At 44.1% G+C, this 25156-nt stretch overlaps 2 protein-coding genes across 3 annotated transcripts in view; one reads left to right on the top strand and one right to left on the bottom strand.

Moving 5' to 3' along the window:
- LOC114875078 (protein Skeletor, isoforms D/E-like) overlaps positions 1–25156 on the top strand; it is a 226049-nt gene that overhangs the window by 127567 nt on the left and 73326 nt on the right.
- The window catches only part of LOC114875090 (complexin), a 174928-nt gene that overhangs the window by 111901 nt on the left and 37871 nt on the right, over positions 1–25156 (bottom strand). The gene's annotated exons all lie outside the window — the stretch shown is intronic.

Below are 25156 nucleotides of genomic sequence, written 5' to 3'. Positions count from 1 at the left end.
TGGATTGGTGAAGTTTGCCTTTGCCTTTTCATTGTCTTGCTCGAAGTTCCGTTTTTTCTACTGCGAAAAAGTTGTTACGAATGTAGTTTCGATGGCGAGCGCAGAAAATATCGCCGCAGCGTGTTATCTGATTCAGCAGCCGTCGAGAGGTATCCTTGATATAGAATATAGAGTATCTAGGAGATATCTATCATTCAATATGGTTGATTATCGATACCGTTAGCCTCCTGAATATCCAATGACGTTTCGAGTTTCCCCGCCCTATTTTAGCCAGCTTCGTAAAAAGGATAGATGCCTGTTAAAGCATTCCTCGTTTCGAATCGAATTTTCTTTATCATTCGAGGAGTCGTTGCCTTTCAAAACGTGATAGAGTTAGGGAAGTTACGAAACCCTCTCTCTCTTTTGATAACTGATAGAATCGATGAAAGTTGAGTAACTTCGGCTGAGTAACTGCTCGATTAATACTCGGAGTAGATTAGCGCAACCCGGTTCCATAATCCACGAGTCAACTGTGGCAAAGGATAAGTGAGAAACCGTGTAATGTCGCGATCCATCAAAGTGATCAGTCGATCCATCAAAAACAATCCTTCTACTCAGCATTCGCGATACGACTCGTTAATTATTTCCAGGTTCACCTTGTAAAAACTGGCTGAAACTGCATCGGGTTATTACAGGTTTTACGATTTATGGGTTATCGAAGTAATTCCCTGCGTGAAGTATAGTGTATCGATTACAAGGCAAGCGGTGTAATTCAGTACACAGCTCAGGACACAATAATCCGTTTCCGTTTCGAGGCCAGATACCGAGGGATACGACTGGCGTAACACACAGCCAGCCCCGTAACTAAGCGCTAAATTATCCTACAGGCTAATGGCTCGAACTGCGCAACCCTTTCGCTCGAGCTCTCCCCATCCCTTGAACGTTATAACATGAGCTGACCTTCGGAGAACATTATGCACCGCAAACTACGTAACTCCTAGCCAGGCGAAATTACGTGGCAGCTGTCGTTGGATGAAATGATTCACGGGGTCTCGAGTGGAAAGTAAACTAGAGATTCCATGAAAACTTGCAACCTTCTTCCGGTGTCGTCGAACCGGAACCAAGTAGTTTCCGCGATGAAACAACCCTTCGAGAATTATTATTTTTCCTAATTGAGAATCAACCCTTGTCGTAAACGCGATTTAGTCGTCGAGTCACGTCTTCGTTTCTGAATTCTTCGAGATATTTGTGAACTTCCCTCGCGGTCGTTTAATAAAGTCGAGAATGCTGGATTTCTCGAAATTTTATGCCAAGTTCAGCTCGCCGTGACGTCCCGAAACGCCAGTATTTCCACGTCGAAGACTTTCCTCGAAGACTGGCTCGCCAGGTCAGCCGGATATCATCAAGTATTCGTCGTTTCGAGGTTCCGGGAGACAAAGGCGCAGCGACGAACCGAGCATTGAACAACGAACGGAGATTTACAAATTAAAACACAGAGAAATGAATGGAAAGGAGGGAAAAAAAAGGTGGCGAGTTTTGAAAATCGGTGCAGCAGATAGTTCTACCGGCCCTGCGATGTACAAAGGCCCTCTGTACGCTTTTTTCTACACAGTTTTATCGCTCGACCGATTTTTTTTCTTTCTCTCGTCGTTGCTGGAATACAGGCCGATGTCAAAGCTGTTCTATTTTCGAAATTGCGTTTTCCCTTGGTATATTCGAGGCACACGTTGCGAATCCTTTCGAGTTCATAGCGTGGAAACCTTTGACGAAAAGGCGATCAATTAAACAGAAAGAAACATAGAAAGTCTAACGTAATTTCATCGTATGAAAGTATCTGAAAATAACTCTTCTGGTATATCAATTCAAAGGTTAAGGTTCGACAAAGAAAAGACTATGGCAATTCGTCTCTTATTCGTTTATTTAAGGGGTTAGGCCACTCTAGAGCAAGAAAAAGTAGGCATATTTTGGAAATTTTTTTTTAAATGATAGAATAAATCCAAATTCTGTAAGCATGCCTTTGTTTTACAACTAATAAACTTTGAATTATTAATTTTTGTATAGTGATTCGGTGACGCCTCTTTTCTATAGGGCTAAACGGTCGGACCAGCAGATCTTGCAATTTTTAACTTAAGATAAAAAACCAAAATATTTTCTATTAGATATGAGAACAGCTAACGAACAACGTAGGATTCTTTTGATATATTGATTTTTGCAAAAATAGCGTATGTTTTAAGAGGGCAACCTCATGTAAAAAGAAAGTGATCAGAGATGTTCTTGTATGTTATTTTCAAAAACAAGTGAACGGTTGTATTGGGCGATTTATCTGTTACTCAAGTTTTAAACGCGTTTTTCTCGAAACGCAAAATTTCGCACGCCGTGCTCAAAATTAGCTCAAAAACTAATTACTCGATCTTTATGAAACTTGGCATATATATTCTATAAACAATTGGCCTCAGCATGACATGCTCCGATGTTTGTTTTTTTTTAATTTAAAATACTGTTATTAAGAATTTTTCATATCCGAAACTCCGATTTTTTTTCCAAAACTTTGCCATTTTCGCAATTTTGAAAATTTTAATAAAAGTAAAATGTCATGCTGAGCGTTTTTGCATAAAGTAGTTATTCCATTTTGATTTTTTTGTTCCAGATCACTTTTGTGCACTGTACACTGCACGGCGAATTTACAAGATGCCATTTTCAAGCCGCCATTGCACCATCGTTATTAAGAATCAAAATTTATAAATAATATTTCTGTTTACATTATAACGTAAATAAATGACACTTCAAATTTTAAATCAATCGGCGCATTACATTTTCCCCAAAAAATTCTTGAAAAACAGACCATTTACATGAGGTTGCCCCCTTAAGAGAAAATGTAAAATTTCAAGAAAAAATCGCCAGAAAATTATTTATAACAAAAGAACTATGCAATATAATGAAAAAAATCCTACGTAGTTCGTTAGAGAATTTTGTTTTCAATATACTGTTAAATTTTCAAATCGATTGGTGATGATCTGTTTGATTTACGAGTCCGGCCCAAAATTCGAAATTCGAGTACTTAGAGATTTTTCCCAGCCATAATCTTTGGCCATATCATTTTTAAGACATTACGACACCTTTTAAGCAAAAACAAAAGTTCCGATTTTTTAAAAATTCTATAATGGTCTATCCCCTTAAAAAATGTCCAGTGATAGTGGGAAAATAACATCTGTTCGTTTTCTCGAAGACGGTGTCTCGCGGCATAGAAGATACACGAGGAAGTCTATGTTCCCCGTGGAATCGTTTGAGACAAGAACGGTGTGATCTCGTATCGGTTCAATTTTCATTTAACCGTCTTGTTGGATCCGTGTCGCGACACGTGCTACAATTTTCCGATACAGCCGGTACACCATATTTCCCGGCGCCTTTCTCACACATCCTTTTGTCCGTTCAGCTCGCCACGGTGAAGCTGGAAAATGTAATAACTCAAAGCCCACGGGAGGCGCAAGGGAAGATACAACGGCGGATACGGAATCCAGGCTAAAGTTGCCGCTCTCGTTACTCACGATCGACCGTTGTTTATCGCCAGCTCTTCGCTCCTAATGTAATATGTTCGTCGGCCTCTGTGCGGAACGAGAAATCGCTCGTCCCGCGATAAATAACATCCGTCGAGCGTACGCTGTTCGCAACAGACGATTCATCCCGTTCTCGTACATCTGAAAACGTCGATTTCCCTCGAATGATCAACGAGATAAATGCCTCCGAACTGAAACTTTGAAGAATCTTTCGTGGAACCAGCTCAGCTCCTTTGTTCCTCGAAATCGAGAATGTTTATTAGGATGAAACGAATCTGCTCGATTCAGTTTCTCCTGGAAAGTGTAAAGGAACGGCACGCGGCGTTGCGTCGTTCTATGGATTAAACGACGAGTGGAAATTTCGTGAGCCGTGAAAAATTAGGACGACTAGAAAGTCTGGTTCTCCTGGCGAGGAACAAAGATAAAGTCGAACGGTGAAACAAAGAGGAAGAGTGGAAGGTAGATGAGAGGCGGAGCAGAGAGCAGAGAGACGCATCGCAGCCATTGTCTCGCAGACGGTTTCTCCAGGAGGGCGAATAAAAGGCAGGACGGCCGATAAAGGAGCTCTGAACCGAAGCGGAACACACCGTGAAGGAAACGTTTCACGCGAAACGGAGAAATATTAAGGGTTGCACTCCCGATATTAGAGATCCTGCGGCAGATCGGTCGCGATTTGTTCCAATGAAACGCTCCGACAAACGTTCCTTCCGATGCTACCTCGGTATTCCTATTTTCTTGCCACGATTGCCTCTCGTTTCTCTCGTCGCGTACAATTTTCTACTTCTCCTTCGACCGTTTCCCTCTTTCCAATTCAACCATTTTACCGAATCCTTGACGATGGAAAAAGAGGGGATCGCCATTAGGCAGCTCGAGATTTCAGAATGCATCCGTTCTCGTTGTTCACGAGAATCCTCTTTACTCGATATCGCGCGTAATTGTTGGGATAATTATGGCACGACGTGTGTTTCGGATTTTAATAATAAAAGAAGAAAATTTCTCTGTTCCAACAGCGATACAATGGCTCTTTGTGCTGGAATTATTTTTCACGTTTTGTTTTCGCTAAACGAAATCGTAATTATTATTAAATCAGGCGCGATGCAATTTCATATTTCCCAGAATTTTAATTGTATCTGCGTTTATCGATTCGAATGTGAAGGAGAAAGAAGAAATTGTGATAAAGCTTTGCTATAGGGAAATTGTTAATAAACAGTGACAGTGAGACTGGTCAAGTAATTGACCTGGCAGGAACACAATAAAATTGATTATATCATATGGAATGAATAACTCTGCGAGCTCCGTTCCGGGAATATACCAGCTTCAAACCGCAGAGGGTTAAATTTGCTCACCGGATAGGTTCATATCACATCCAGGTGTACAAAAGAGTAGCTTTATAGAGTACAGTCCGGCGTGTAGTTTACGAGGAAACGGTGGCTGGTCATATTACAGAGCAATGTCGTAATAAGTGGCTCGATAACGAAAACTTTCAACCACCTGGAGATCAAGAGTAAGTGAAAGAGAACCGCATACCTCTGAAAATACACTTCTATCGTAACTGCATAAACTTTTGTGTTCTCGGACCAATCGTACTGTTCTCCTCTTTTTTCATCTTTTTTTTTTATCGTTGCAACGTATCGTATCTCACTTGACTACCGTAATTTACCGTTCGGTTTTTCTCCCTGTTTGAACACGCGCAAGCATCGCGGAACAAAGTTTTTAATTGCGAATGTGGAATCGTTGAGGATCCTCCTTTTTTTATTTATTTTCTCCCTTTTTTTTAAACGAACAGCTTTAGAACTTGTTTGATGGGCGAAACAAGGCGAATTTTCGAATCGAATTCGAGGTAGATTTTGGGAATTCAGAGTTGCTTGAAAATCTACACGATAACGCGACTTCGTTACCTCTGGATAAATAAATTCGAAGACGTGAGCAAGCTACGTGAAATGCATTTTCTGGAAATGTTGGAAACTAGAATGGATAGGATTGTAAGAGACAGGATGAGAATACTAGTTAAGGGGCTGAACACGGGGCGAATTTAATGTGTCTTGGTTTCGAGGTTGCAGTAGAAACAACCCCTATCTGATAAGAATGATCGAGTTATAGGAACGTGTAAGTATTCGAATAAAAAAGAAACGAGTAAAGAAATAATTTAGAAATTCGAAGGCCTCTTTTGCATACGTACTCGGTCTACCTTCGTGGCAGTCGTAACTTTGAAATAAATAAACTTGCCCGAACAAACGGGCGGGGAACACGATAATAACTCTGTTTATTCGGGATGTGCATCGAGAAACAATATTCGCTGGAAAGAAGAAAATACGTAACCACGACTCGATCAATACCGCTTCGAACTTCTCTCCTCTGTGTTATACAGCCGTATTGTTCAGCCTGCTTCCACCCCTTTAGTCCTTCCGACAAAACCGCTTGTGGCTTTCAAGAGGGTTATATGAAGCTTCCAGAAGTAGCCGTCTCCTGCAAGGTTATACCCAGCCACTAAATAGCTGCTTCCTGTCTCGCGGAATTGCACCCTCCCTTCCTCTCCTCGACCGTTCCGTTCCCCTTCGAACGCGAGCAACGACAAATATTTTTCCATTTCACCGCCGATAGCTGCTCCGAATAAAAAACGCGTATTCGGCAAAACGGCGAGGGTAAACAAGATGAAAAATAAAATAGTAAAAATAAAAAAAACATCCCTCCCTTCGAGTCGATAATAACCGTCGGATGGATCGAGCGTGATTAACAACATTCGAATCATCGTTATTCCTGTTTGCATAACTTACCGTCAGTGTTTTCTAACCGTTCCGCACGACGAAGAGGAAACTACGGTGTATAACCGGAAAGCTATTGCCGACAGTCACGTCAAACGCGTTATCCGTGCTGAAACGTCCGATAACGAAGTCTGAAAAGAGTTATGAGCGGCGTTTCTGACGATTCTAATGGGGGTCGACGACGAACTAATAATAGAGGGGATCGATACGAGCTGTGGTAGTCGAAGTCACGGTGGCTATCCCTCTTCTCCCCCCTCGCTATGCCAGCCATCGCTGTTTAACCGGCATCGCTGTAGTTTTGCTTCGAAACAGGGATCCCCAACCGAGCGATACAATCGTCAATCTTCTCTAAATATCTTACATCACATCGATTCTATCGTTTTCAATTGTCCTCCTTTCGAACGACGCGAATATCTCGCAGAGAAATTTCGATTCTAAAACGGTTGCATCACTTAAACAATAATCCGGTTGACTTATCGTTGACTCGTACTACTGGCGCGGTAAATTCGTCGAATATCTGTAGAGTTATAAATGATATTTCGGTTTCCTTCGTCTGCATCGAAACGATAAATAATTCTAAAGCAGTGAATGGCTAATTAATTTGTTTGATTCATTGTTGAGTCGTACTACTGGGGTGGTTTAATTCGCAAAAGTGATTACTTGACCGGTTCGGTCGAACCGACGAGCGACTTTTATTCGTGTTTTCGAGCAATCACGCGTCACCGGTGACGTGGAAACGGCAGCGTAAAGCTGTCAGAAAAGTTGACAATCACTGGCGCGGACATCCAGCAAGTAGACCGAGTCAGGCCTTTAGCAGGCGTCCGTTTATTCCCGGGCTAGACGTTAAAATATTCATCCACCAACTGCAGAAGTCGCTTCCTTCTATCCCTGTCGCTCGCTTCTCCTCTCTATTTCGTTCGAAAGGAAACCACCTTTGAACCCCGACGAGCCGGCTGAAAATCTTTACCCGCACTCGATCGATTTTCGATCGAGGGGAAAAAGAAACGAACAACTTTCGTTTCTCTGAACGTAACGCGAATTTCGAAGAGCAGTTTGAAATAACGCTCGAGCGTGGCGCCGCAGAAACGAAATCAACTCCAATTTCGTTTATCCTCTCGAGAAAATGTCTCCACGGTTTACGGTATCGTTGCAAACTTTTTAAACATCGTTGAAGCCGAGGAATTTCCGTTTCCGTGATACGCGAAAATTTCAACGAACCAGCTAGCCGGTTCTCGCGCCATAAAGCAGAGGGAACGAGGTAACTCGCTTGTTGTCGGCCCTCCATAAATAATATTTTCCAAACTGGCTGGGAATTCGAAAGTTCTCGTGGTTCTCCTCGTTAAAAAGTGGCCACGATAAACGAGTCGGGCCTAAATCACGCTGCTCGGCTGAATATCGCCCTTTCTTTTTTCTTTTTCCTTGGGAAAAGGGAACGCGCGAAGAATGACGAGAACAATTTCTTGCTTACTCGAGTGTACGACTTTACGGCTTGCGTCGTGGACGAATCACGTTGGAACGTTCTCGCGAAACAGTGACAAGGGTCTACTCTAACAGACGATAAAAAACTTTAATCTCCTGCGACGAGGATCGTTTTACAATCGTGACGACACTGAATCTTAAGGGTCTTACAGACACTCGCGACAGAAACTGGGATGTATAGGGTTATCCAAATTTAGCGTCGCATCTTCAAATTGAAATAAAACGCAAAGTATGTGAGTTTTTTATGGTTTCTTTATTTTAACACAAAGTCTACTGTATGACATTAATTATGAAAGATAGTATTATTTAAATGTCCTCCTCGGCTTTTTTCACGAGCCTGATGCGTTTCACCCAATTTTTCATTATATTTTGACTGTGATTTTGTTGCTCGCCTCGTCAATAGTCTTTGGATTATTGATGTAAACTTCACTTTCCATAAACCCCATAAAAAAATCTAATGGTGTTAAATCATCCGATCTTGGTGGCAATTAGTGTCTCCTCCCCGTGAAATTGGTCAAACGTATCAAGCTCGCAAAAAACTCGGCGAAGGACCGTTGAATGATATTGTTTTTCATAATTATTGTAATAACCATACAAAAATCAAATACTTTGCGTTTTATTTCAATTTGAAGATGTGACACTCGATTTGATTCCGAGTAAATTGATTTATAGGGACGGGCGAAACTTTCCTTGTCCCTCGAACAAAAGTTTTTCAGTATCGATCTGTAGTGATCCATAACGCATCCAAAGATTTTCAAAGTCGTTTTTCCGAAAAACGAAGTTATCCGTAACGGAAACTTACTCGGCAACTTTAGTGTACTTCTTTATACATAACAGCATCCCTTTTAGAACGCGTTGTACGCGAAAAGGCCAGAGGCTAATCTTTATCCGAGAGATATTCATCGTCGGAATAGGCGGACGTGGTCTGCCTATCGAGAAACTTGTAAGAAATGCTAGGAATCTGTCTGAACAAGTTGTCAAAGTGTGTAGCACGGATCTTTGAGGTAGCTGGGCAAAGTTTCGCGCAAAGTTTCCTACGGTACATCCGCTGGTTGGGTAATGGTGGCCGCAGGCGAAATAGTTAAAATTTATAACGGCGACCAGACCGTAGTCGCGGCGCTATAAATTATCGAAATCAGGATTTATAAGGGTGGAAACGCGACGGCGACGTCGGCCACTCGAAAAACCGTGCCGCTGTAAGAAGCGTCTCGCGCTCCCGTTCCGATTTATCCCGTTTTATTGGCCGATATAAATAACAGCATCGTCGATTCACAGCGAATCCCGCGATATATAGAGAGCAATTTATAAAGAATCGTCGGCAATCTGATCGATTGACGTTCGACCCTCCCGGAGGAAAGTGTCGAAAGGCGAAGAGAATATTTTTAGATGAATTTTTTTACATTCTCATTGTTACGAGCCTGTCTTTGCAAACAGACATAAACAGACCTTTCATGGGTCCACGTCGCTGCTAACGTCACGATCGTAAAAGGAAAAATCTGATATCCTAAAAAATGTAGGGAATCTCGTTAAGGGAAGGACGTACAGTACAGTCTGAAGTAGTAGAACTGTTAAATAAATCAGACGCGGGCTTCTGTTTTATTCAATGTTGAAATGGAGTGGAAAAGTGAGAAGAAGCGTGCTCGAAACGTGTATTGAAATTAACTCGCTGGAAGAACCCGGAGACGACGATACGAGCACCTACGCTTTTTCAGTACAAAGCAGTCTGAACTTTCACATTTACCCCGGGCGCGAGTCGAACGGAGACTCTTCTGAATAATCGGGAGCACGCTCGTTTCCTCTTTCCACCGGCGCTATTTTCTCGAGGTCGTTTTCTCCTCGTTCCGCGGGAAGAAGCAGAAAAAAATTGTCTAGGATCGAAAAAATTGCAAGGCGGAACGGTGAAGCGGGGAATAGAAGTGGGGTCGCGATAGGCCTAGCTACGGCTGTGGATTTTTCCACTGGCACGGTTGCTCGAAAAAAACTGGGTCGAATATCCGTGGCGCAGGTTTTCTAAAGCAGCCGTTTCGAGCGACGCCACACTCTCGGCGGAAAAGTGCTTCGAGCGCTAATTAAAGGGGCTGAGTCGGTACGCGATAGGGTAGCAGAGCTTATCTCGCGTAATCTCACGCTGTCGCACGTCCCATCGATCCTCAACTTTCGAAAATACTTGCACTCTTTCTTCGTCTTAGATTCCAAAAAATCGAAAGTACTATTAGGGGATGAGAAGTTGACGAGGCTAAAGATTACACGCATTCCAGATCGTCGGCGCGCTATTGGCCGATGCGATGACACACTAATCGCGTCGCTTGACGAAGAAGAAAAATGAGACTTCGCATCAAAGCGAGGATCAAACGTGGGGACAGCGTGCGAAGTGCTCCCTTTGCCCCCGTCCCATCCCTCTCTTCAACTTTTCATCTCGCAATAGTACCTCCCTCGAAATTAATTAATCGTAGATCGGACCGAGAGTGAAAACAATTTTCCAACGGTTTAGACGTCGATCTTTGATCCGTCGAGAAGGAAACATTCCTTTCGGTACCCTGAATGGAAATCCTGTTTCCAACTGTATCGGCCCGTGAATATCCTATATCAGGATGGATAGAGTCGAAAAGCACGTTAACGTAAACGAGATTCACTCGATCCCTTTTCAGCCCGTGCACCGGGTGAGTCCCATTAAACGAACTCGAAGTCATCTTACCCCCGTCGCGTTAGGGGATGTTTCCTCTGACACGATGCCTCGTCTCGTCTTTCAGCCTGATTCCGTGCAAAGCTATTAATTACTCGCTCGTTCGTCGGGTTTGACCGTATTATCCGTGGATCGGCGTGTTTGCCACTCGAAATACAAAAGCACGGCGAAGAGGAGACGCGGGAAGAACATGAAGCGGCGAAGATAAATAGGGAGATACAACGGCGAGAACGGTCGAGCAAACAGATAAATGTATAGCTGGTGTATAGAGGAAGGGAGAAAGAGAGAAGGGGCCGGGAAATAGGTCCGGTCGATTCCAACTGTAATTGGAAGAATCGATTTGTTGCGATGTCGAGCGTCGTTCTAGATTCTCGCGTGGCCTGTAATGAATTTTCAGCCCAACACCGCTTTGCCCTGGCCCGGATTGTACTTCCTATTTCATAGAATACGAGAAGAAAGGGTATCCCTTTTCTCAAACGACTACAACATTCGCCTTCTGTCTTGTCTTTGTATCGAATTCGATTAGAGGTGTCTATTTAACATTTTAATTGAATTCCCTTTGATCGAGTTACAAATTATGCTTGCTAAAATCTTTGAGTGTGCCATACGTATGTAGCGTGAGGGTAAGCGGTAAGAGGGAAAACAATGGTCTTAGGCAGGTCGGTTTGGTATAGCAGCTGTCAACGACAGCTTGCTTTCTGATCGGTAACTCGATAACTATATCGTGATCGTGTCCCGGTACGTTTAAGTGCGTCAAATCGAGTCAAGTCACGTAGCTGGAAACTCGATTAGCGAGTGCGGACCATAGCTACGGAATAATTGCTAATTAACCACTCGCCGCGTCGTCGCGTCGAACTCGAACGCGATCGTCTCTTGGAAATTTCATTAACAATCACGAATCTTCGTGTCGGACATTTCTCAGAATCTTTATTTAAAATTTATTCAATTTAAATTTCAATTTCCATTCCCAATGGTCCCTGGTAGATTTTTAGAACTGTTATGTTTAGACGTCCTCTGGTTATTCCTTTCTCCATTCGGCGTCATAGTTTCGTGGACAAAAGAAAATTTTCCAGCACTTGGAGCGCGCGTACGATTTCCCATCTGTCCTCGTGTTATAGTTGCTAACTTCCTGTCGTCTGCATCCACGGCACGTAACGAAGTTTCGGATACGGGTGTAGTCCGGTTGCCAGAACAAATATTCGTTGCATGGCAGGTGCTACATTGTTCGCAAGCAGACAGCAACGACCTCGGTAAAGAGCTTGTGGACAACGTCTGTCGGACAACGGCTCTCGAGCACGCTCCATTTCAGATAGTTAGGATTATATCCGGTATTTATTGCGTACCTTCTAACTGAACAAGACTTCTGCTTACCGACCGAATCTCTGTATTTGCGAAACGTTTCAACCATTTGTAAACTTTCACGTATGAATTTCGATACGGTACCGTAGAGAATACCCATTAAAGTTTCCGTTCGGATAGAAAACTATTACGGAAGAAAATGAATGTTTATCCGAAACACGTTCCGCTATGCCTCCAAATGTCACGACCATAAAAAGCATCCGGGCTGGCTGGTGTTATTGCAGATTTCCCTGTGGGAGCGAAGGAAAATCGTATCCGGAGGATGATCGAGTGGCCCCATAACGTTTCAGCTGTTTCGCGTTCGTTTGATGCACTTTTCCAAGCTTCGGATACGATTCCCGTTATAGTACGAGCATTCGGATAGAAAGAGAGGACAGGAGGACGTACGTTATCTTTTGACGCAGCCGTTCGTCTGGAATCCAATCAGAGCAAACGAGTCGCGTTTGCAGAGAGCAGAAACGAGGGATTTAGGCTGTTTGTTTTCTTCAAACGAATATAAAGCTCGACTAATTTTTTAGACAAACCTATCGTTTTCTATCGAACATTTTTTTATTTGTTAATATTGAGGATATGTAGGAAGCAGGTTACTAAGATAGTCTTTAATGAAAAAGAACTTTATTTGCGTGGGCGTTTAGTGGAGGGGAAAGGCGATGAGTCTCCCCGGACGCCCTTAGTTCGCGTCGGCGACCGCCAGGTGGCAGCGGGATTGAGTCTGTTCTCGCTGGCGGTCCCCCGGCATGAGTTCCAAAAAGTAGGATTATATGCGTCTGGGGCAGGGATCGTCTGACGCCTGACGAGTCTGGCAGACGATCCCGAGACGAAACGCCTTTTTCTCTCCCTACATTTGAAATGTGAAAAAAGAAACAAAACCAGGACGTACTGTCCTGCTCAAATCGATTCTTGTATCGAACTGACTTAAAAATTAAAAGGTCGCTAATACCTGTACCTACGAAGATACAAAAGTCTACCTTTTCAGGGTGGTGCATGAACTGTACAAATTATTTTATGACAGTTTATGGCGGGGACCATGAAGGGCCCGCACGAAGTACTGTATACCTGGTATGTATATTAAAATCTTTTGAATGATTAAGGCCTTCCAGGCTGCCAGGAATATATTCTTTTTAAAATATGAAATAGATAATTATTATTTACTGATTCAGGCCTTTTTTTATTACCTTTTTGCTGACTAACCTAACCTAATGTCGCAATCGTTTAATGGAAGGGGTTTTCGTCTCCCCGGACGCCTTGAGTTCGGGCCGGGGAGCGCTAGATGGCGGCGAGAGGAACCGTGCTCTCGCAAGCGCTCGCCCGGCATGCGGCTCGAATATATACAACTTTCGAACCGCGGTATGATAGGTGTCTGGGGCAGGGGTTGTCTGTTGTCAGCCCCACTGACGAGTCTAACAGACGATCCCGAGACGAAACACCGTTTGTTTTCTTTCGACTGCTACACTAACTTAACCTTTTTCTATTTAATGGAAATTAAAAGAAAGCTCCCGCTGCTGATCGAATGGGTTAAAGATTGTTCTGTGTAATTCGCGCAGGAGCCTAGCTGGCTCCTTCGTACAGGCCCTTCGTGCGGACCCTTTATGGCCCCTCGTGCGGACCCTTTATGGCCCCGCCATAAACTGCCATAAAATAATTTGTGTAGCTCGAGGCCCACACCTTTTCAAGTGTGCTTACTTCTCGACACGACCTGAGCGCAAAACATCGTCGGCAATAAAACAACTTGGAAAAAGCCAAGTGTTTTATTGCGTCTGATATTTTTGGATGGGGTGTTTTCTGTTTGAATCCAACAGTTAAAATAACTTGACAATCGACTGGTACACTGTAATGTGCAGGGAGACGCGTAATAATTGTCGATCGAACGCGAATATCGGGCGATACGAAAGCAGACAGGTTCTCTGAAGTAGGTTAGTGATGTGTCTCAAGCATTACCGCAACGCGGGCCAACCGGTCCGACCAAGTCGAACCACCCATTTCCCTTGTCCCATGCTGCTGCCTAACCCAGGTCAGCTTATCGCCGTTCCTTGACCTCCACAATAGCGTACGCCGGCCTCTCTGGAATTCGCAATCTCGATCACGCAGCTTTACCTTTGATCGGATCCGATCGATTATTCCCACAAATGAGAGATTCGGTAAATTCGAAATTAATAAAACGCCGATGGAAATGATATATTTCTATTCATAATCCAGCAGCCGAAATTCGACGCGTTGAAATTCAAGTCCGTCGAGCGAGGGGAAAGAGAAATAATCGAGGTGGCGTAAGGTAAAGCCAGGTATCTCTCCCAGGGGAGCTTTAACGATCACGAGCGTTCTCCGGGTAATAACTGTAAACAAAGAGGCCGAGGAAAAGCAGCTCCGTTCACGAAGCACCTTGCGAATGTGTATCGGAGCTGTTCTGAATTCGTGGCACGCGAACCAGCTTCGCTGACAGAGGCGGGGGTGGTACGCTAGCGAAAGAAATCCCACGGGTAATTCATAAACAGAGCCAGCTCTGCGGCGAATTAAAGCGCCGTTGAGAATGATAATTCGCTTCGCGCTGTCCTCGGAGTCTCGTAGACTCTCCTAAACTCTATCTTCCTTCTGTCTCCGAGAAAGAAAAGAATGAAACCGACTCGTTACGTTCGACCATTGTTAGTCGGAAGCCTTTCTTCACCCCAGATACGAATTACCAGTCCGAATAGATCTCCACGTCGAACAGTTTCCCTTTATGCACCTCCCTTGGAAATTTATTATTCGATCGTCGGCGAGTCTCGTACTGCACAACCGCCGCATTAGCTTCCTGCGTTTTCGACATTTTTAAAGGGGATCAAATCACGAGCAGTCTCATCCCTTGCAGCATTATCCTCATCCACCGGTTCCCTTCTTCTCGCGCCGCATTTAATCGTCGCTATTGGAAGAACGCGGAGATTCTCCCATTGCGAACGTTAATTCTCTAAAGATCTCTTCATCCTCGTCGGCAATTTTTTCCGACTCTGACGCTTCTTCTTCTTCTTCTTCTTCTTCCTCTCGTTCACCCCCTCCTCTCCCGCGGGACCGACGATTAGTCTTCCGTGAAGAGCTTTGCCGTGCAAGAAGAATCCTCGATTCCCTCCTCGGTCAGGAGATGTACCTTCGTTGCTCTTCGTTATCAGTTGCGACACGAGCTTTCGCCGCGAGCTAATTGAACTTTAACGAGAAGGAGTCCGTCTTCTGATCCCGAAGGGAATCCGTCCTCTCGATGACGCGACTGTCTGGGAATCGTCGAGGGAGCGTTAAAGCTTTCTCGTACCTTCTCGCGGCGGGATCGTTCGTCGAAATACGAAAACGATGTTTAATGTTGTTTCTCGAGAGTGAGGGAAGCTCGTGGAGAGTTGACCACCGCGTTAACGAGGGTTCGATCGCCGAACAGTTGGCCATTTCCACCCCATCGGTTAGTCGTTAAGCCACCGCCAATGGCTGAAGCGGAATCGTGGGAATCAGCTCTTATCGGGTTGCTTCGAAATTCCGTGAACATCCGTAACTTGGTCGATCATGATTTCGAGAGACGAACGTGTTTCCATCCACCTAGTCGGAGGATTTTCGACCAACTCTATCACAGCTTTAAAAATTAAAACGCAGAGCGTTCCGTAACGAGCGATATATTTCATTTTAAGCTTCCATCCAACTGCATAGACGATTTCTCAGAACTTTGACGCAACCTTCTGCTCTAATTAATCAGCAACAAAGTGTCATTTAGCAGGATTCAGGTAACCGAATGTTGACAGAGAACAGTGTAATCATAAACGAGTCAACACATAACTGGCCGTCGTTTAAGGGACCGTGTTATCAGAGCCATTCGAATCTGTTTCGACGTCGCGGGGCGAGCTCTTCGTCGACGCGTCGCCAAGTTCTCGGTTAATTAGCAGACACTGCGTTAGATTCACGGACACGTTCAACCGCGAAAATAATTTATCGTTACCTTGGTAGTTATCCCTATTAAGCGCGAGGGATTTAGTCCGACATTGCAGCGAGATAACGGCGTACACATAGCTCCTTAGCCTGGTTCGCGGTGAATAACGACGCCTCTGTTATCTTCCATCTCCTTCCTCCACTTTTACGCTCCAATTTCAAGCTCCATCTTTAACGAAGACCTAAGACCTGTTCGCTTTTCTTCTACCACGGTCCCGCAAGCACTGCCAGTCGATTCTCGCTCTTCTTTCCACCGAACTTCCAAAGCTTTTCTCTCTCTCTCTCTCGCCTCTGTTCTCTGAGAGAAAAACTTTTCGAATGGTCGCTCGACTAACGAAGCCAATTATCCGTTAGAAGTCGATGCTGATTCCTTCGTTATAGCAAATCACTGTTTACCTTTGCGACCAGACCGCGTTTAAGTAATTCTCGAAACGAAAGAACCTGCAACTTGCTTTATCTCTCGATATACGCGTCGATCAAACAACGATTTAAAACTTACTTTCTTCCAACGCGGAGGAAGTTTCGTGGCAACCATGTTGCGTTTCTCGGAGGTAACTATTTTCTTTTTTTTTAAGAACATTGCTATCGTTCTTGAATGGTTCGCTCGAAACTTTTTTATTCCACCGTTCTATCCTGTGTTTTTACGAAGCAAGAGTTTGCCTTTTATCACCGCCTTTATTCTGTAAGCAGCTTCGAAAGCTTCTCCGCGAATTTCAGAAACATCTACCAGACCGACTTGGAGTACGTAAGAATGGGAGATTGAGAAAAGCATCGAAAGGTAAACGATTTCGAACAGTGAATCGCTAAGCTAAGCAATCGTTGAGAAGTAGGATGGCAGGGAAAAGTTTCGGGCTTATTATCTATAAAGGTCAGAATAATCCTTACGGAATGGTTGCTTATGCAGGCATCAATCATTCGGAGAGTTGGCTTTAGGGGGAGAACAGGAAGAGTTTCAACGAATCTCCTCGTTTCATTTACGCGACAGTATCTCCAACACTTGTCCCACCTCCGTCATCGCGAAATCCCTGTTTCCCACTAGTTCCAGGTCTATCCATCGATCCACTTAAATGGATTACCTTCCCTGACAGCGAATGCCACGTGCCTAAAATACGTTATGCCTCCGGTTACTCGGGACTGCGTTAACGATAAGGCCTGCCTACACTTCTCTCCGTTTTCTATCTTTTTACCTTGCCGTATTATCTCGAGACAAAATGAACTCTCCGCTGCGTTGTTTCCTTCGGTTCTTCAAGGATTCTTTGTTCGAAAGTGGAACAGCTTCGCTGTACACTCAACGTTTTACGACTATTAAGCAAGGATTTGCATAGAGAAAGCACAGTTCGCGGTATCCGGCGCAACGAGGAACATTATGCTAATCTCTCATTGGAGGGAAATCGCGGTTCAGTTTCAATTTCCGTGGAACGTTAACGAAACGACGTTCAAGATTACCCCCTGTTACTGTACGCTAAACTTTACGAATCTCGGAAATTTCGTGGAAGAAATGAAATCGCCACCGTGACGCTAGTTCCTGCGTCGTGAAGAACATTCGCAAGTATTCGCCTAAGTCCTTTCTTCTGGACAATGGAAATTTTGGTAGCCGAGTACCATTCTTGTCTCTCTGCCAACTTTCAAACTTTGCACGCTTGAAAATTCGGCCTCGAAAACTTGCCTGCGAATCGAGTTTCCTTTCCCAATCCGTGCTCTATGGCACGATCACCGTATCATATTGGAAGGCTACTAATACTGTTACAACGCAAGCATCCTGTTTATTTAATTGGACCCGATTGCCGCGGGTTAATCGTGGCTGCACACCACAGGTAATTGTAATTTCCTGTCCCTCAGTGACTTAAGTCATGAATTACATAATTACGCGGGTACAATTGAGTCGTAGGTAATTTTGCACGAATGTTTCTTGCCGAGCGATCTTCGTCGGATGCCAATTATGGATCCGCATCCCTTTGACAATTAGCGAAATCGATATCGATCCGGCAATTTCATCCCCCTGGTTGAGTCTTAAACGGTTGCGTGCTCGCAAAATCAACACCCCTATCCTCTGTCGACGTTCTAACCAGCCGGAAACCGATGTCCCGCATCTCTACGCTCGAACAAAGAGTCCGTCAGTGATTCGCTTGCCGCTTCAACCACAAGATTATCAAATTTGTTACTTATCAATGCTAATTAATCTCTTGACCTCTTCGCTGTGACGTCCGTTGCATAGTAATTGAAAACTGACCACCAGAGCTTCGCAATTCATTATTGCGAGCATACATCAATGGCTCGAGTCGACATTGTTTCAACGGATTTTCCTGAAACTTGCAGTATTCGAAGATATTATCTCCAAATTTAATTTGGCAAAGCAATAGCGTGCGCCTCTCAAGATTTTCCGAGAAAATTGCATGAAAATCGCTGTTCTTCTTTATAAAGAGTGCGTTCGTAACTAGAGATACTGTTAATCAGTAGGTTGCTGGTTCGAGTCTCGCTGTCGACGTTTTTTTTATTCTTTAATTAATTTTTAGCCTAAATTTTATGAAACCTGCACCACTGAACAATCACTTTTATGTTTTACTTTTATAAAAATATTGAACATAAAAATAATACAGAATGTTATGTTGTGTTTGTGTTTGCGAGACTTGAACCAGCAACCAACTGATTAACAATATTTCTAGTTACGCCATCAACCATTCGGATCGTTGTTCATTCCTTGACGCAAAGCTTTATAAAGGAGTACAGCGATTTTCATGCAATTTTCTTGGAAAATCTTGAGAGGCGCGCGCTACTGCTTTTGTCAAATTAAATTTGGAGACATCTTCAAATACTGCAAGTTTCAGGAAAATCCATTTGCCGTCCATCGCGCCCTTTCCTTGTCAGACATTCTCCGCACGAAACTGAACTTGGACTTTGAAATTTTACGACTAGAAACACCGATCGAATTTATCGGCTTAACCGAGGACCAGCTAAAGGCGGTCGCCATCTGCTTCGACTATAAACCTTTCCCTAGCTCTGCAACACTTTTGTTGCAGCGCACACCCACGCGTACAAGCTCCGTTTCATCGTCTTACATAATACGGGAGGAGAATTAATATCGTAGCCGTTCTTTGCGCCCGGATCGCTAATTGCGCGTTCGATAAATACGAGCCAGCCGTTTCTAAGAGGGGAGTAGAATTTTACCGGGTCAGTCGTTAATGAAACGCGATTAAATTTCCGGGAAAATCGTCTCTGCAGCAGGTTAGTGTACCGAACGAGGATATTCTTTTTTCATAGACCCTAGAGAAGTGGAGATTCTCATCTAATTTCAGATTCTCTCATCGAGCGTTCAAGAAAATTATGAAACAACTCGAGATAAAGTTCTTTGTTCCCTCTCTGCTTTATACAGAGTACACCACGCTTGAGGAGATAATGTTTTTGAAGCAAGATCGCGATACTTAACGCACTCAACGTCAAAGTAACAACGCGTCAATCAATCCATCCGTCGACCTAACCAAGTGATTAATCAAACGAGCATCTAGTGACTATTGATCGTTCAACGAAATCAATCCAATGTACTCCGCGTAACACGGTAACGTCTCCATCAGGTGCAGAACCGCATGGTTCAGTCTGGTTGGTCGATTTCTCGACTGGAATGCAGGAGAGGGAAGCTTGTAGAGTGCAAGAGACGGCTGGTTGCAACTGCTGCCACAAGGTTTCCGTATCCGACAGCACTTGGGCCCATCTTTGTTCCCATTTCCATAGCTATTCCATTAGCGGACAGGTCTGAGCCGACCTTGTAATCTAATAACTAATCTTGCCCGGACGTACCAGCTCGGATGAGCCACGTATTTCGAGACGAAACTCGGCAAGAGCGACGGCCGAGTTACAGGATTGTCGAAAAGCAACGATGTCGTAACTGAAGTTTCTTTTCCCTCCCGTTTCCTGTGAACTGTACAAATTTTCTAGAGTTTCGTTACGAAAGCAACTTAAAAGTGAAAAAGTCTTTCTCCTTACGGTTCCCGATGTCGTAATGTTTACAATCGCATTCAGAGAGCAGCTATAGAGCCACGAAGGAAGCCTGTTGGCAAGAAACGCTGCTATCGCTAACCCAGAGAAGACCTTTCGACGCTTAAAGCACACCGTTGCCTGTTTTCTTTACGAAACTAACAGTTCTCTCGCCGTTTGAAATCTCCTTCGTCTCTCGGTTAACTATCATTGCGACACAGGAACTGGACTACTCGATCAATCGGAATCGCACTAATCGATCTCCTTCTCGTTATTTTTCCGTTTCGAACGGAAAACGAGCACGGAAGAAGAAAATGCAGCAGAGAATTTGAAAGCAGTTGGTTTTGCAATTCATGAGTCACTAATTACTCGGCAGACTGTCGTTATAGAAGGAAAGCGAAGGATTGGTGCGCCGCGACGCGGCGGGACTTATCGATTCAGAGGGAAATTCGGCGGCCGGCGCCCAGCGCCAGCCAACCGGGGCAAGGGCGGAATGTACAATTTAAAGGGAAACGACGGACCCGCAACGGAGCAAGACGTTTAAGTCATTAATTGCATTAAGTAAAGTGCCGTCGCGTCGCCAGGCTGAGAGACGCGGGAGAGCTCTCGCCTAAACGAGACGGATAGAGGAAGCTCCGCGGAAATTTGACCGGGAATTTAACGAGACGCGACCGGAGTTTCGAAGCTACTGAAAATCAGAGGATATTAAAGTAGGCGTGCCAAACTTACGACCCTGGAACCTTTTAATATTTAATCGGGAAAGCCGTTACTCAGTGTGTGTACAGTTGGAAAGAATTCAGCAGAAATTCTCGCCGCGCAACGTTTCGTTTTTCCGCATCGAGGTATTTTGCGTAAATTATTGGCCATAATTTCACGTTTCCTGGTTTGCGATAGAGAATTCCACCTATCCGAACGTGCTTTACCGGCTGTTTTTCAGCCGACTTTTTTTCCGCAGCTCGTTTAAATATCGAGAACGTAGAAAATGTTGGGTTTCGATGCGAGTAAACGGGCGGAAATCGATAAGCCTGGTACGACATGGAAGCGTAAAATATCCGGTTAGCCGCTAATCGAATATCCAGAGCGAGTTCGGGCGGAAATCGCGGCGGAAATCTTGAATCAGGCAGACGTTCATCTGGATCGCAGAGGAAGAACACCGAGTGCCGTCTCCGAAGGACGCTATGGTCACCCTCGATCTTCTCCTCCGAGTCGTCAAGGACGAAAATTCAATTTCCCGCTATCCGAACCGTGGCACACGAACGCTGGCAAACTTGCTTTTCCCTCCAACGTGTTTCATCGTCTGACGGAAGTGGACTGTTTCGCGTTACAGGAAGAAGACATCGGACGACGCGACGGCCACTCGGCACGAAGACCCGGGCAGAACGCCAGACGGACAAAAATAAATGAAGAAATAAAAGAATTTGCAATTTATAAAGATTGTTTCGAATGTTGATGAACGCAAATGAAAGGACGAGCGTTTAAATTTTCCAGGAATAAAGCTGGATCTTGGAACAGTCAGCAGAAAATGGCAGAGTAGCAAGAAACTCGCACGACCCCTCCAAGTATCCATCCCGATGGAAAGCAAACAACGGAACGCAATGTTTTCCAAACAAAGTTTGCGATTGCTTCAAAGCGGGGGATCAAACCGGATGTAGGTAGCTTCCTGATCACAGGTGGTACATCTCTTGGCTACTAATTAGTCAGGCTATCCGGCAATTACAGCAGCTCGAGGAGAAGGCAAATTAGAGATGACGGATGGAAGCGGGATGAACCGTTTGCCAAATATTTGCTGGCCAACAATGATTAGCTTAATTCCACTTCGGCCTTCCGTTCGCTTCCGTGATCGCTCCGGAACATCCTATTCTTCTCTAGAAGCATTTTCAGATACTCTATCACTTCCCAGCCGAAAGCTATACAAATTTTTTAATTTTTCAACAGAGCGAATCGCTTTTGTTTCTGTCTCTGTATACGCGAGCAAAAGTTTGTTCCGCGAACAATTGCCTGTACCATGGACTACCCTTTAAAGTTTCGCGGGTATCGTTTGCAGACAGCAATGAACGCAAATATAACTTTGAAGATTCTAATATCCGACCCGAATTCAACGGGTGTTGAAAACGTATCTATACCATCTGACCCGTCATTTTGGCTACCTGCGGAACCCCAGGAATTTTTCGACGCTAGCTATTTAACGGAATTCTGCGAATAATCAGCTTAGTTGATGGAAACGTTTAATAGCCTTAACGAGCGAGTGTTTTGAGAAGAGGATCACTAATCTATCGGAGCACCCGCCTCTTAAGTGAATTACTTTGAAACAACTTCTCGAAGGAAAGTCTTTCTGCTCTACTTTTCGAAAACGTTCAACTACGATGAAAGATGTCTATATACAGCGGAGCATTACCACTTTCCGAGGACATATATAGAACGGTACGTGTTGAAAATTCGAGACGAGCCGATCGTTCGAAGCGAGAAAGAATGATAGTAAAGCGGAGATTAATTTGAGAGCGAAGGAAAGGAGGGCAACGGAAAGGATTCTTTCAATTAGTTTGTCGAGTCGAGGTCGCAGACAATCAAGTCTCCTCTCGGACGTCTGCTACTCTAATGATCGCTAAAGTCGAGAGAGAAACGTTGGATGGTCCCTCCATTATGCGGAAACTTTAACGCATCCATATTGATAAGCTTGCTCTCGACTCTTCCGCAACATCTACTTCGCAAAGGCTTTCGAATAAATTCAGGTACGTCCTGTGGAAAAGTTGTCGCGAGGCTTGCTAGCAACGGAAAAAACATATCATGATACTATCTCTATCATCTCTAATTATGTATGGTGTGTGAGTACTCGTTATTTACAAGCCGAGCTGAACTCGCTTCGATTGTTCAAGCCGAAAGCTTGAATTTGCCTAATTACTCGAAATCGACGAACTGAAGATGAATTTTCAGCTCGAATATTCGAGTAGCTCGCTTTTGTTTCAAACAGTTCCTCGATTTCGAGTAATTCGGCAAATTCAAGCGCTCGACTCGGCTCGACCGACCGATCATTGTTTCACTCGAAATTCGAGTACTCGAATAAATCGAGAACGCTTAATTGTCGCTTACGACGCGTTAGCGGTTCAGCTTTCGGAGAGACGTAAAATTTCCCATTTCGATGGTAACGATTTAAACGATCGCGCTGAAGTTTCGGCCGAAATCTCGTGGTAATTGAAGGAGGAAAGCTAGTAAATTCTGGAAAAGTTTTCGTGCTGCCGGACCGCTTCGAGGGCAGACAATGAGTAACGAGTTTCGGGCCATTAGAGGAAATGGAAGACGAAATAACTGGCCGGACACGGTTCCCTCTTAAAAACTCGATGGAGAACGAAGAGCCAGACGATTTCCTCTTTCCATTCGGCACGTACCGTCTCTGGCGAATATACTTCGAAAGAAATTACGATTCTGTACACCGGTTTGCGATATACGAGTATTTTTAAAACCTTCCTCCCTCACCAATCACGAGCGACACGATCGCTTTGGTCGCTCGGTTGACCAACAGCCATCGGCCAATAGACGATTTGTAGCTGAAGGAAGATTAATCGATACATTCTGTCACGAGCATCGACAGAAATCTGGGTCGTTCTTTGAAAGCAACCGGGACAAGAAGAGATTGATCGAAGATCGAAAGATGGGCTAAGAATTTACATAAGTGCTTAAGTAGCTGGCACTCCGAGGGCCGAGCATCTCGAGAAGTTAAGTTCCTACGGAAAACGGAAGAAACTTTCAGTTCTTGTAATGAGCTCGACATTTTTTCTTTCTCTCGACTTACCGGATGACTCGGCGAGCCTCTTATCGAGCGAAGCTCCTCTACGCTTCGGCAAACGTCGTCGAAAGAACGAAGAAGTCGAGCGGTCAGAAGAAACGAAGATGAACTCTCCGAATACGCGATTACTTTTTAATCGTTTCGAACTGGAAGAAGATTAATAAAAAAGAAAAAAGGAAGAAACGGGGCAGACAGGAAGAGAAGAGCGGAAAGTACTTTTAACCGGAAAGAAACTTTCGGCTCGTGTTTCCGACATTTCGTCGCGGACGACCCTTCTGCTCCATGGACGCGGCGAGTTAAAAAGTTAAACGTAAGTTTTGTAGGGAATCGATTCGACTCGATCGGACTCGATTGATGAATATCGGCTACCCTAACTTCCCCGTGCCTCTGGAGACCTTACTTCGAATTAATGGCCAACTATTCGACTTAAGAATCTACAAACACGACGCTGCTTCGCTGCTAGTTAATTTTGTTTGCAACAGCAAAGCAAGGCAAGTTTAATTATTTCAGGTGATTTACTGTCGCAAAGTGTACAGGGATTGTTTCACCAGCTGAGCGCTGGTGTAAAAAGTTATACATCAAAGTCACGAATACGTGACACTACAGTCGCGATGTTAAGTTATAAATCGAACGTGCTTATCCATTTCGTCCGGGAGCAATAGCGTGTTAATAATTCGAATTTAATGCGGAGAAATATCGACGAGGTAAACACTTTGATTCGACGACGTTTAGGAGGTTTAGCGTCGAATAAAAACGGTTCACGTGTTAAACGCGAAACTTGCTTCTAAACGATGTCCAAGTGGAAAAGAGGTAAATCTCAATTTCAGCCGTTTCACGCGATAGCCGTCAACGAGGAATGATAAACGACGCTCGATTAGCTTGAATTAACATTTTTCCAGAAAACTCGACAACATCGATCGACGTTATTCATGACGGGGTAGCTCGATTAATTCGCCGACAGGATACTTTCGAAGAGAAAAAAAAACAAGGGAAGAAGAAGAAGATGAAAAAAAAGGATTGCAAGAGTGTTTCAACTCGCACTTTTTCGCAATTCATCGTCGAGGACATGCGTGGCTCACTTCTCCCTAATTCATTTAAGGTGACCGCGAAGGGTGTTCATTTTTCACATGTTCGTGACTCCGGCCTCTGCGAAAGAGACAGTCCATTTATCTTGTAAACATAAAGGGACATTCCTTTGTAATCTACGCATTTACACTACCTCGCCACGTGTATCTCTGGCATTCTACAATCGTTTCTTTTTTTTTTTGTCACCCTCATTCATTATCAGCGAGCTGTACCGTAAATCCCTAAATGGTACGCGTTGACCTTCCTCGACAATGACCAGTCACACCCCTATGATAAATTACCGCGCAAACGAGCTAGAACAATTAATTCCTTTTTTAACCTTACCCTTCGACAACACGGAGATTTCAATTGAAAAATTCAAATTGAAAAGTTACACGAATTCCATAAATGTTTAATTAAATTCGACAGGGATGGATCGCAGATTAACGATAATCGTGTTCGTCGACAGTTTCCAAGAGAAGCAGATTCTACCATCGTGTCGGAGGCTCTTTAATGAAAATAGTAGCGCTTAATTGGAATAATGGAATCGTTCTGGAAAAATGGTCAGCTGTAAAAAAAAAAGGGGAGAATT

The sequence above is a fragment of the Osmia bicornis genome, chromosome 9 (genome assembly GCF_907164935.1).
Source record: "Osmia bicornis bicornis chromosome 9, iOsmBic2.1, whole genome shotgun sequence".
In the NCBI taxonomy this organism is placed as follows: domain Eukaryota; kingdom Metazoa; phylum Arthropoda; class Insecta; order Hymenoptera; family Megachilidae; genus Osmia; species Osmia bicornis.
The sequence above is the reverse complement of the archived record's forward strand: the minus strand, read 5'-3'. Positions and strand labels throughout refer to the sequence as shown.